Raw genomic sequence first — 11,867 nt, forward strand, 5'->3', positions numbered from 1 at the left:
GTCTGTAGTTTTCTTTTTTTGTGTGTTATCTTTGCCAGGTTTTGGTATCAGAGTTATATTGGCCTCATAGAATATGTTAAGAAGTATTGCCTCTTCTTCAATTATTTAGAAGAGTTTGAGAAGGATAGGTTTTAAATCTTGTTTGAACATTTGGAAGAATTCACTGGTCAAACCATCTGGTCTTGGACTTCTGTTTTCTGGGAGGTTTTTGTTGTTTACATTAATTTCCTACTGCTGATTGGTCTATTCAGATTTTCCAATTCTTTATGATTTAGTCCAGGGATGACTTCTCTCTTATTTCTGATTTTGTTTATATGGGTCTTTCCCCTCTTTTTTTAGGGAGTCTAATCAGGTCTTTGTCAATTGCATTACTCTTTTCAAAGAACCAGCTCTTTGTTGTATTGATTTTTTCTTCTCTATTTCATATAATTCTGCTGACTTTCAGTTGCTTATATTCTTCTTTTTCTAACTTTTTAAGATGTAATATTAGGTTGTTTACTTGGGATTTCTCTGGTTTCTTCAGATAGGCATGCAGTGTTATAAAATTCCCTCTTATTACTGCATCCCAGAGATTTTACTTTGTTGTATTATCATTCTCATTTGTCTCTGCATATCGTTTGATCTCATCTTTTATTTCTTCTTTGACCAAGTCATTTTTAGTAGTATGTTGTTTTATCTCCACATATTTGTGGGTTTCTTCACTTCCTTTTTGCAGTTGATTTCTAATTTAAAGACATCATGATCAGGGAATATGCTTGGTATAATTTTAATCTTCTTGAATTTGTTGATGCTCGTTTTGTGACCCAACATATGGTCTATCCTTGAGAATGTTCCATGTGCACTAGAGAAAAATGAATAATCTGATGTGCTGGGATGAAAGGTTCTGGAATGTTCATTATGTCTATTTTACCTAGTATTTCAGTTAAGGCTAATATTTCTTTATTGATTTTATGTTTGGTTGATCTATCTAGAACTGTCAATGGAGCATTAAGGTCCCCAATTATGACTGTGTTTTGATCTGTTTCTCCCTTTAGTTCTGTGAGTAGTTGTTTTATATATTTCGGTGTTCCCTGAATGAGTGCATGTATAATAAGAAGTGCTATGTTTTCTTGATGTAGTGTCCCCTTATATCTCTATAAAATGTCCATCTTTGTCTCGTTATCTTGAATTCTATTTTTTTTTAATATAAGTATGGCTACACCTACTTTTCTATGGATGTTCTTTGCTTGGAGAATAATTTTCTATGCTTTTACTTTGAATCTACATTTGTCTTTGCAGTTTAGATGTGTCTCTTGTACACAGCATATGGTTGGATTTTGCTTTTTGACCACTCTAATGTTCTGTGCCTCTTTATTGGTGAATTCAGACCATTTACATTAAGGGTAATTATTGATGTGTGTGGATTTCCTATAGCCATTTTATCTTTTATTTTCTGGTAGCTCTGTGACTCCATTGGTTATTTTCCTTTGTGTTTCTGTTTGTTGTTTTTGTTTGGTGGTATTCCATACTTCCTTCCTCTCTTTTTGAGTTATTTGTCCTGGTTTGTGGATTTTTGTTTGTGGTTACCATTAGGGTATAAAAAATGAAGTTACATACTAGTATATACCATATTTTTTTTTCTTTTGAGTGCATTTGATCTTCATCTTCCTTTGCCAGTTCAGACCTTTACCCCCTTCCCTTTTATGTTTTTGTCATAAATTATCCCTGTTTATGCTGTAAGATTTTTGGTTATTTTACTCATAGTGTTGTGACCTAATGTTCTTTGTTTCAGGTAGAATAACTCCCTTGAGTACTTCCTTCAATGGAAGTTTTCTGGTGGTAAAATCCCTCAGCTTCTGCATGTCTGGAAATGTCTTTATTTCTCCTTCATATTTAAAGGATAATTGTGCTGGTAATTATTTTCTTTCAGACTTTTGGTTCTATTCTCTTCTGGCTTGTAGAGTTTCTGCTAAGAAGTCATATGGAAGTCTGATGGGTTTTCTTTTGTATGTCACTTCCTTCTATTCCCCGGCTGCTTTGAGAATTTCTTTTTTGTCATTAATTTCTAATTTGTCATTAATTCTTTTTTTAAATTTATCTTTATTGTTTAAAGTATTACAAATATCCCCTTTGTTTGTTTGTTTATTTATTTTTCCCATTGACCCTCTACACTGCACAGTCGCCCCTTTCAGGTCTTCACCACTCTATTGTCTGTGTCCATACATATAAGTTTGCCAGTTAATCACTCCCCATCCTCCACTCCCACCTTCCCTCTGAAATTCGTTAGTCTGTCACATACTTCTATGTCTCTGGTTTTATTTTGTTCATCAGTTTATTTTTTCTTGTTGTTGTTTTTAATTCTTTATTGTTGAAAGTATTACATATGCCTCTTTTTTCCCCACATTCTCTCCTACCGCCCCCCCCCCAGCACATGTCCTTGCCCACCCCCACCCCCATTGTTTGTGTCCTTTGATTATGCTTATATGCATGCATACAAGTCCTTTGGTTAATTTCTTACCACCACCACCTTGGCTTCCCTCTGAGGCTCAATGGTCTGTTTAATGCTTCTATGTCTCTGGATATATTTTAGTTCATCAGTTTATGTTGTTCATTATATTCCACAAATGAGTGAGATCATATGATATTTATCTTTCTTCAACTCATTCATTTCACTTAGCATAATGCTCTCCAGGTCCATGCATGCTGTTGCAAATGGTAAGAGCTCTCTCTCTCTCTCTCTCTCTCTCTCTCTCTCTCTCTCTCTCTTTCTCTCTCTCTCTCTTTACTGCTGCATAGAATTCCATCATGTTAATGTACCACCATTTTTCTTTCTCCCCACACTATGACTTTAATTGCAAATATCAGAGGGCATTTTCTTCTTTTTCTTTTTTAACTTTCTTTTTTCTTTTTTTAAAAAATTCTTTATTGATTAAGGTATCACATATTTGTCCTCATCCCCCCATTCCCATACCACACCCCTCCCCACACATGCCCCACCCTCCTGTGTCCTTAACCACTGGTTAGGCTCATATGCATGCACACAAGTCCTTTGGTTGATCTCTCCCCTTTACCTCCACCCTCCCCTACCCTCCCTCTGAGGCCCGACAATCTGATTCATGCCTCCTTGTTTCTGGGTCTGTTCTTGTTCATCAGTCTATGTTGTTCATTATTTCCCCTAGATGAGTGAGATCATGTGCTATTAGAAATACACTTACAAGAACTGAAAATGAGAAAAGCAATAATGGTTATGCTGACAGGCAAATGAATCAGTCTGTAGTGAGTTTCTTTCTGGACCAACAGTTCTTTTGAGACCCAATTTCTTTTTTTTTTTTTTTTTTTTTTTTTTTTTTTTTTTTTTTTTTTTTTAAATTTCTTTATTGATTAACGTGTCACATATTTGTCCTCATCCCCCCATTCCCATCCCACCCCTCTCCCCACGCATGCCCCAATCCCCTGTTGAACTTAACCGTTGGATAGGCTTATATGCATGCATACAGGTCCTTTGGTTGAACTCTCCCCCTCCCCCCACCCTCCCCCTACCCTCCCCTATCCTCCCTCTGAGGCCCGATAGTCCGATCGATGCCTCCTTGCTTCTGGTTCTGTTCTTGTTCCTCAGTCTATGTTGTTCATCATTTCCCCTAGGTGAGCGAGATCATATGTCACTAGATATATACTAATAAGAACTGAATGTGAGACGAGCAATAATAGTTATGCTGACAGGCAAATGAATCAGTCTGTAGCGAGCTTCCCCCTGGACCAACAGTTCTTTTGAGACCCAATTTCACTGTCCAGTAGTTCCTTATGTGTACATGTCAGCACTGACCCCTCAGCTCTGGATGGTGGACAAATGGTGGTAATGGAGGTCCGACTCCCTCTGGTTTGGTCTCGGCCGAACCCAGGGGCACGGCGTCACCCGGACTAAGGGGCACGTGGCCTCACCCATACCCAAGAGGCGCGTGGTCTCACCCGGGCCTGGGACCCAGCCTCACCCGGATGGATCCAGGGGCGCACGGCCTCACCCGGACCCAGGATCTGGCTTCACCCGTACCCAGGGACGCTTGGCCTCTCCCAGACCCAGGGGCACGTGGCCTCACCTGGGCCTAGGTGTACGAGGCCTCACCCGGATCCAGGGACACATGGTCTCACCCGGACCCAGGGACGCTTGGCCTCTCCCAGATTGAGACCCAATTTCAATGTCCAACAATTCCTTATGTGTACATGTCAGCAATGACATTTCAGTTCTGGATGGTGGACAAATGGTGGTAATGCAGGTCCAACTCTCTCTGGTTTGGTCCTGGGCAACCTGCAGTGATGCACAGCTGCTAACTGCTAGTATGGCAAGGCGACGTCGGCGTCTTCCGTCTCTGGACTGCTTCTCTTCTGTCTTCATGACTGGAGTAGTCCTGTTGATTCCTCTCTGTTGCTGGAATCCACATGGTCTCAGAGTTGTTTTCTGGAGATATAAAAACATATTCTCGACCAAAAATTAATAAAAGAATATTTTCTATAAATTTGACTTGGGATCCTATTTCATTTTTGCCCAAATGATTTTCCTCTGGCTTGTTTTGACACCTTGTGTGTTTTTCATGGGTGTCTTGCTTTTAGCCTTAAAATTAATTTTCTAAAGTATTAATTTTCTAGATGTAATTTACTTACAGGTTACTTTTCCTTACATGATATTCTACTATCCCCCACTTCTTGATTTAAATATTTTCTTCTTTTTTTTTTTAAGAGAAAACATATTTTTTAAAATTCTTTATTGTTTAAAGTATTACATATGTCTCTTTTTCCCCCCATTGACCTCTCCCAGGCCACCACCCAATCACATGCCCTCACCCCCCTAGTGTCTGTGTCCATTGGTTATGCTTATATGCATGCATACAATTTCTTTGGTTGATCTCTAACCCCCTACCTGCTTTACTGCCTTCCATCTGAAGTTTGACAGTCTGTTCGATGCTTCTCTGTCTCTGTATCTACTTTTGTTCATCAGTTTATGTTGGTCATTATATTCCACAAATGAGTGAGATCATGTGATATATATCTTTCTCTGACTGGCTTATTTTGCTTAGCATAATGCTCTCCAGGTCCATGCATGCTGTTGCAAATGGTAAGAGTTCTTTTTTTTTTTTCTTTTTTTACTGCTGCATAGAATTTAATCATGTTAATATGCAACAGCTTTTTTTAACCACTCATCTGTCAAGTGGGCTCTTTCTAAATCTTAGCTATTGCAAACTGTGCTGCTATAAAGATAGGGGTGCATATACTAGTATTCTTTCTGATTGGTATTTCTGGTTGCTTAATATATATATTCCTAGAGGTGGAATCACTAGGTTAAATGGAAATTCCATGTTTAATTTTTGAGGAAATTCCATACTGTATTCCATAATGGCTGCAACAGTCTATGTTATCACCAGTAGTGTGCTAGGGTTCCCTTTTCTCCACATCCTTTCCAAGGATTGTTGTTTGTTGATTTGTTGATGATAGCATTCTGATACTAGCAGTTGTAATGTGATACCTCCTTATCATTTTAATTTGCATCTCTCTAATGATTAGAGCCTTTGAACATTTTCCCATATGTCTCTTGGCCTTCTGTATGTCCACTTTGGAGAAGTATCTATATTGGTCCTTTGTCCATTTTTTAATTGTTATTTTTGTCTTCCTTTTGTTAAGTTGTATGAGTTCCTTATATATTTTGGAAATTAACACCTTATTGGATGTATCATTGGCAAATGTGTTCTTCCATGCAATGGGCTCTTTTTTCATTTTGTTTATGGTTTCTTTTGCTGTGCAGTTTTTGTTTTGATGTAGTCCTATTTGTTTATTTTATCCTTAGTTTCCTTTACCCTAGGAGATGTATCAGTAAACATATTGCTATGTTAGATGTCTGATATTTTGCTGCCTATGGTTTCTTCCAAGAGTTTAATGGTTTCATAACTTACATTTAAGTCTTTTAACTATTTTTAGTTTATTCTTTTGTATAGTTTAAGTTGTGGTCTAGTTTCATTTTTTGCATGTATCTGTCCAATTTTCCCAGAATCATTTATCAAAAAAATGTGTCTTTACTACAGTTGTATACTCTTGCCTCCTTTGTCAAATATTAATTGAGCATAATGGTTTGGGTCGATTTCTGGATTCTCTGTTTCATTCTATTGGCCTATATGCCTGCTCTTGTACAGTACCAGGCTGTTTTGAGTACAGTGGCTTTGTAGTATAACTTGATTTATGGTAGTGTGATTCCCTCCAACTTTGTTCTTCTCTCTCAAGATTGCTACAGCTATTTGGGGTCTTATTTGATTCCATATATATTTTTAGATTTTTTGTTTTAGGTTTGTGAAATATGCCAGTAGTATTTTAATATGGATTGCATTGATTCTGTAGATTGCTCTGGGTAATATGGACATTTTCATGATGTTGATTCTACTAATCCATGAACATGGTATATTCTTCCACTTGTTTATATCTTCCTCTGTTTCTTTTTACAACATCCTGTAGTTTTTCAAGTATAGGTCTTTTACCTCCTTAGTTAAGTTTATGCCAAAATACCTTAATTTTTTTGTTGCAATGATAAGTAGGATTTTTTTTTAGTTTCTCTTTCTGAGAGTTCATTATTAGTGTATAAAAATGCCATTGATTTCTGGGTGTTAATTTTGTACTCTGATACATTGCCAAATTCATTTATTAAATCTAGTAGTTTTTTTAATGGAGTCTTTAGGGTTTTATATGTACAATGTCATGTCATCTGTGAATAATGACAGTTTTACTTCCTCCTTTCCAATTTGGATGCCATTTATTTATTCTTCTTGTCTGATTGCTATGGCTAGGACGTCCAGTACTATATTGAATAAGAGTGGTGAAAGTGAACTTTCACTGTCTTGTTCCTGTTCTTAAGACAAATGCATTTAGTTTTACCCCTTCAGTGTGATGTTGGCTGTAGTTTTTTCATATATGGCTTTCATCATATTGAGCTATGATCCCTCTAATCCCACTTTGCTGAGAGTTTTTTTTTTTTTTATCAAAAATGGGTGTTGGGTTTTGTCAAATGCTTTTTCTGCATCAATTGATGTAATCATTTGATTTTTCTTCTAATCTGTTTATGTGTTATATCACATTTATAGATTTGTGAATATTGTACTAGCTTTGCATCTGCATAATAAATCCCACTTGGTCATGGTGTGTGATCTTTTTAATGTATTGCTGGATCCAATTTGCTAATATTTTGTTTAGGATTTTAGTATCTATATTTATCAGTGATATTGGCCTGTAGTTCTCTTTCTTTGTAGTGTCTTTTTTTTCACATGTGCAAACTGTTTTATTTTATTTTATTTTTTAAGAATATTTAATAATTTAGGAAAAATATTCAACCAATAGACTTAATTGGAAAAACAGAATCATGAAACAATGCTCTGTATACAGTATGGTCCTAATTGTGTAAAAGAAAATGCATGAATATATAGAGAGATACACAGAAATGACAAAGATATAGTCCAATGAACAGGTACAAAATTCATTATTAGAAAACACAATAAATATTCTTGAAACCTCATTTTATAACAAATTCCCTTTTTCTCTTTGCATTCTATCTTTGGTCCTCTTGCAGTTCCTCAAATTTAAAACTTGTGGTTCCTATGCCTCGGATGACCTCCTCATTCCCTCCAGCTATGTATTTATTTTGTAATTTAAATTTTTTATTGTTTAAAGTATTACATATGTCTCCTTTTTCCCCCATTGACCTCTCCCCAGCCGCTCCCATCCTCCCCCCAGCACATGCCCTCACCCTCCTACTGTCTGTGTCCATTGGTTATGCTTATATGCATGTATACTAGTTCTTTGGTTGATCTCTTACCCTCATCCCGTCTTCCTCTGCCTTCTCTCTGAGGTTGAACAGTCTTTTTGATGTTTATATGTCTCTGGATCTATTTTTGTTCATCAGTTTATGTTGTTCATTATATTCTACAAATGAGTTAGATCATGTGATATTTATCTTTCTCTGACTGCCTTATTTCGATTAGCATAATGCTCTCCAGTTCCATCCATGCTGTTGCAAATGGTAGGAGTTCTTTCTTTTTTTACAACAGTGTAGTATTCCATTGTGTAGATGTACCACAGTTTTTAAATTCACTTATCTGCTGATGGGCACTTTGTCTGTTTCCAAATCTTAGCTATTGTAAATTGTGCTGCTATGAACATAGAGGTACAAATATCCTTTCTGACTGATGTTTCTGATTTCTTGGGATATATTCCTAAAAGTAGGGTTACTGGGTCAAATGGGATTTCCATTTCTAAGTTTTTTTTAAAATATATTTTATTGATTTTTTACAGAGAGGAAGGGAGAGGGACAGAGAGCTAGAAACATCAATGAGAGAGAAATATCGACCAGCTGCCTCCTGCACACCCCCTACCGGGGATGTGCCCGCAACCAACGTACATGCCCTTGACCGGAATCGAACCTGGGACCTTTCAGTCCGCAGACCGACGCTCTATCCACCGAGCCAAACCGGTTTCGGCCCATTTCTAAGTTTTTGAGGACGCTCCATACTGTTTTCCACAGTGGCTGCACCAGTCTGCATTTTCACCAGCAGTGCACAAGAGTTCCTTTTTCTCCACATCATCGCCAGTACTTGTCATTTGTTTGTAGTATCTTTATCTAGTTTTGGAGTTAGGGTAATGCTGGCCTCATTAAAAGAGCTTGGAAGTGTTCTTTCCTGTTGATTTTTTAAACCTCCGTTGTGAAGCCATCTAAACCAGGACTTTTGTTTGCTGTGAGTTTGTGATTATTGCTTCAATTTCATCAATAGGTATTGGCCTATTCAATTTTTCAGATTCTTTCTGATTTTGAGTTTGGGAAGATTGTATTTTTGTAGGAATACCAGTATGTCCATTTCATCCAGGTTGTCCAGTTTGTTGAAATATATTGGTTCGTGTATTTTTTAACAATCCTTTTTATTTCTGTGGGGTCCTTTGTTCCTTCACCTCTTTCATTTCTGATTTTGTTTATTTGAGTCCTCTCCCTTTGTTTCTTGATGAGTCTGGCTAAAGGGTCATCAATCTTGTTTATCTTTTCAATTAACGATTTCTTGGTTTTATTGATTTTTTACCTTGTGTTTTTGGTCTCTAGGACTTTTATTCCACTCTGATCTTTATTATTTCATTCTTTCTATTTACTCTGGTCTTTTCTTGTTGTTCTCTTTCTAATTCTTTAACTGGTAGGGTTAGATAATTTACAAAAAGTTGTGTTTTTTGTTTTGTTTTGTTTTGTGTGTTTTTTTGTTTTCGTGTGTGTGTTTGTGTGTGTGTGTGTGTGTGTGTGTGTGTGTGTGTGTGTGTTTTGGTTTTTTTGGTTTGTTTTTTATTTATTTATTTTTTAGGTAGGCCTGTAGTGCTATGAACTTCTCTTTTATGCCTTCTTTCACTGTGTCCCATAGATTTTGCACTGTTGTGTGTTTATTTCCATTAGTTTCCAGGTAGTATTTTATTCCTTTCTTGATCTAATTTGTAGCCCATTCATTGTCTAATAATATGCTATTTAGCCTTGTGTATTTGAAAGTTTTTGAGTGTTTTTATTATCATTGATTTCTAATTTCATGCTATTGTGATTCAAGAAGATGCTTTATATGGTTTCAGTCCTCTTGAAGTTGTAGAGACTTTTTTTGTATCCTAACATGTGGTCTGACTTTGAAAATGTCATATGTGCACTTGAGAAGAATGTGTATGCTGTAGCTTTGGGAAATGTTATGAAAATGTCAATTAGTTCCATCTGATCTAGTGTGTCATTTAGGTTTGCTGTTTCCTTGTTGTTGTTTTTTTTGTCTAGAAGATCTATCCAGTGATGTTAGTGGGGTGTTAAAGTCCTCTACTATGATTGTATTGCTGTTTAATTTTTCCTTAAAGTTCTCCAAGAGTGTGTATTTGAATGCTTCTGTATTTACCAGAGTTATAGCCTTTTGTTGTATAGATCCCTTTAGTATTATGAAATGGCCTTAATTGTCTATTGTTATGGCCTTCACTTTGAAGACTATTTTGTCAGTTATGAATATTGCTACCCCAGCTTTTTGTAAATTTCCATTTGCCTGGAATTTTTTTTCCATCCGTTCACTTTCATTTTATGTGAGTCCTTTGTTCTGAGTTTGGTCTCTTGTGGAAAACATATATATGGGTCCATATTTTCTTATCCATTCAGCTTCCCTATGTCTTTTGATTGGAGCATTTAATCCATTTACATTTACATTTATTATTGATAGGTACTTATTTATTGTCATTCTTATTCTTTATGCCTGTGTTCTTCTCTTTCTCTCTATTTCTTCTTACAACAGACCCTTTAGCATATCTTGCAGTGCTCTTTTGGTGCTAATAAATTATTTTGGTCTTTATTTGTCTGCAAAGTTATTTATTTCACTTTCAATTTTGAATGATAGCCTTGCTGAATAGAGTAGTCTTGGTTTCAGTCCCTCGGTTTTCATTACTTTATATACCTTATGCCATTCCCTTCTTTTTTTAACTTTTTTATTGATTAAGGTATTACATGTGTCCATATCTTCCCATTGCCTCTCCACCCCACTCCCATACATGCCTTCACTCCCCAGTGTCTTGAGTCCATTGGTTATGCTTGTATACATGCATTCAAGTCCTTCGGTTGATCTCATGCCATTCCCTTCTGACCTAAAGTGTTTCTATTGAGAAGTCAGCTGACAGTCCAATGGGAGTTCCTTATAGGTAACTTTCTATCTCTCTCTTGCAGCCTTTAAGATTATTTGTCTTCAGTGTTTGCCATTTTTATTATTATGTGCCTAGGAGTGGGTCATTTGGGGTTCGTTTTGATTGGGATTCTGTTTTTTCTGAATTTGAGTGACTTTTTCCTTCACCAGGTTAGGGAAATTTTCTTCCATTATTTCTTCAAACTGATTCTCTATTCCTTTCTCAGATGCTGCTCCTATTGGTATCCTTATAATGAGAATGTTATTACATTTCACGTTGTCCCAAAGCTCCCTTAGACTGTTCTACTTTTTATTTTCTTTTCCCATTTGCTGCACTGAATTCATGTTTTTTTCTACCTTGTCTTATATTTCATTTATTAGGTTCTCAGTTTCTTTTAGTTTACTGTTAAATCATTCTAGGGTGTTCTTTATTTCAGCTGTCATTCCTCGTTTCCAATGGATTCTTATTTATTGTTTCAAGCTCTCTTTTCATGTTGGTATAGCTCTCATTAAGTCCCTTATAATTCTCATTAAGTTGCTTGTAGTTATTACTGAATTGTTTGAGCACCCTTATTACCATTTCTAAATTATTTATCTGATATATTGCCTGCCTCTAATTCATTTTGTTTCTTTTCTGGAGATTTGTCCTTTTCTTTCATTTGAGGGTTGTTCTTTGTCACCCCATTTTTGCTATCCCTTTGTTTTTGCTTCTGTGTATTAGATCAAACTGCTGTGTCTCCCAGACATTGTAGGGCGGTCTTATGTTAGAGGTGTTTTGTGGGACCCAGTGGTGCACTCTCTTGTATCTCCTGAGCTCGGTGCTCTAGGAAAGCCTGTTTCTAGGGTTATTCAGGTTTTCCTGTTGTAATTGGGTCTGAAGTATTATTGTCCAGTTCATGGATGGAGTCTCCTCTCAGGCTGACTGACTATGTGGCTCACCCCTGACCACATCATGTGAGCTATTGTGGGTGTGCTGACCGAACATAACAAAATACAACACAACAAAACACAAAACAAAAGAAACAAAACAAGAACATACACAGGACCCCTACTGCACCAAAAACGCAATCACCAGAGAAGAGAGAATTAGGAATGAGAACAGAGAGCAACAATGATATAAAAGGGAGTAATATGAGGAGAAATAAAAAAAAAAAAAAAAACAACCAACCAGGCAACAACAACACAAAGGACAAACAA

The sequence above is a fragment of the Eptesicus fuscus genome, chromosome 1 (assembly GCF_027574615.1).
Source record: "Eptesicus fuscus isolate TK198812 chromosome 1, DD_ASM_mEF_20220401, whole genome shotgun sequence".
NCBI classification, from domain to species: Eukaryota; Metazoa; Chordata; class Mammalia; order Chiroptera; family Vespertilionidae; genus Eptesicus; species Eptesicus fuscus.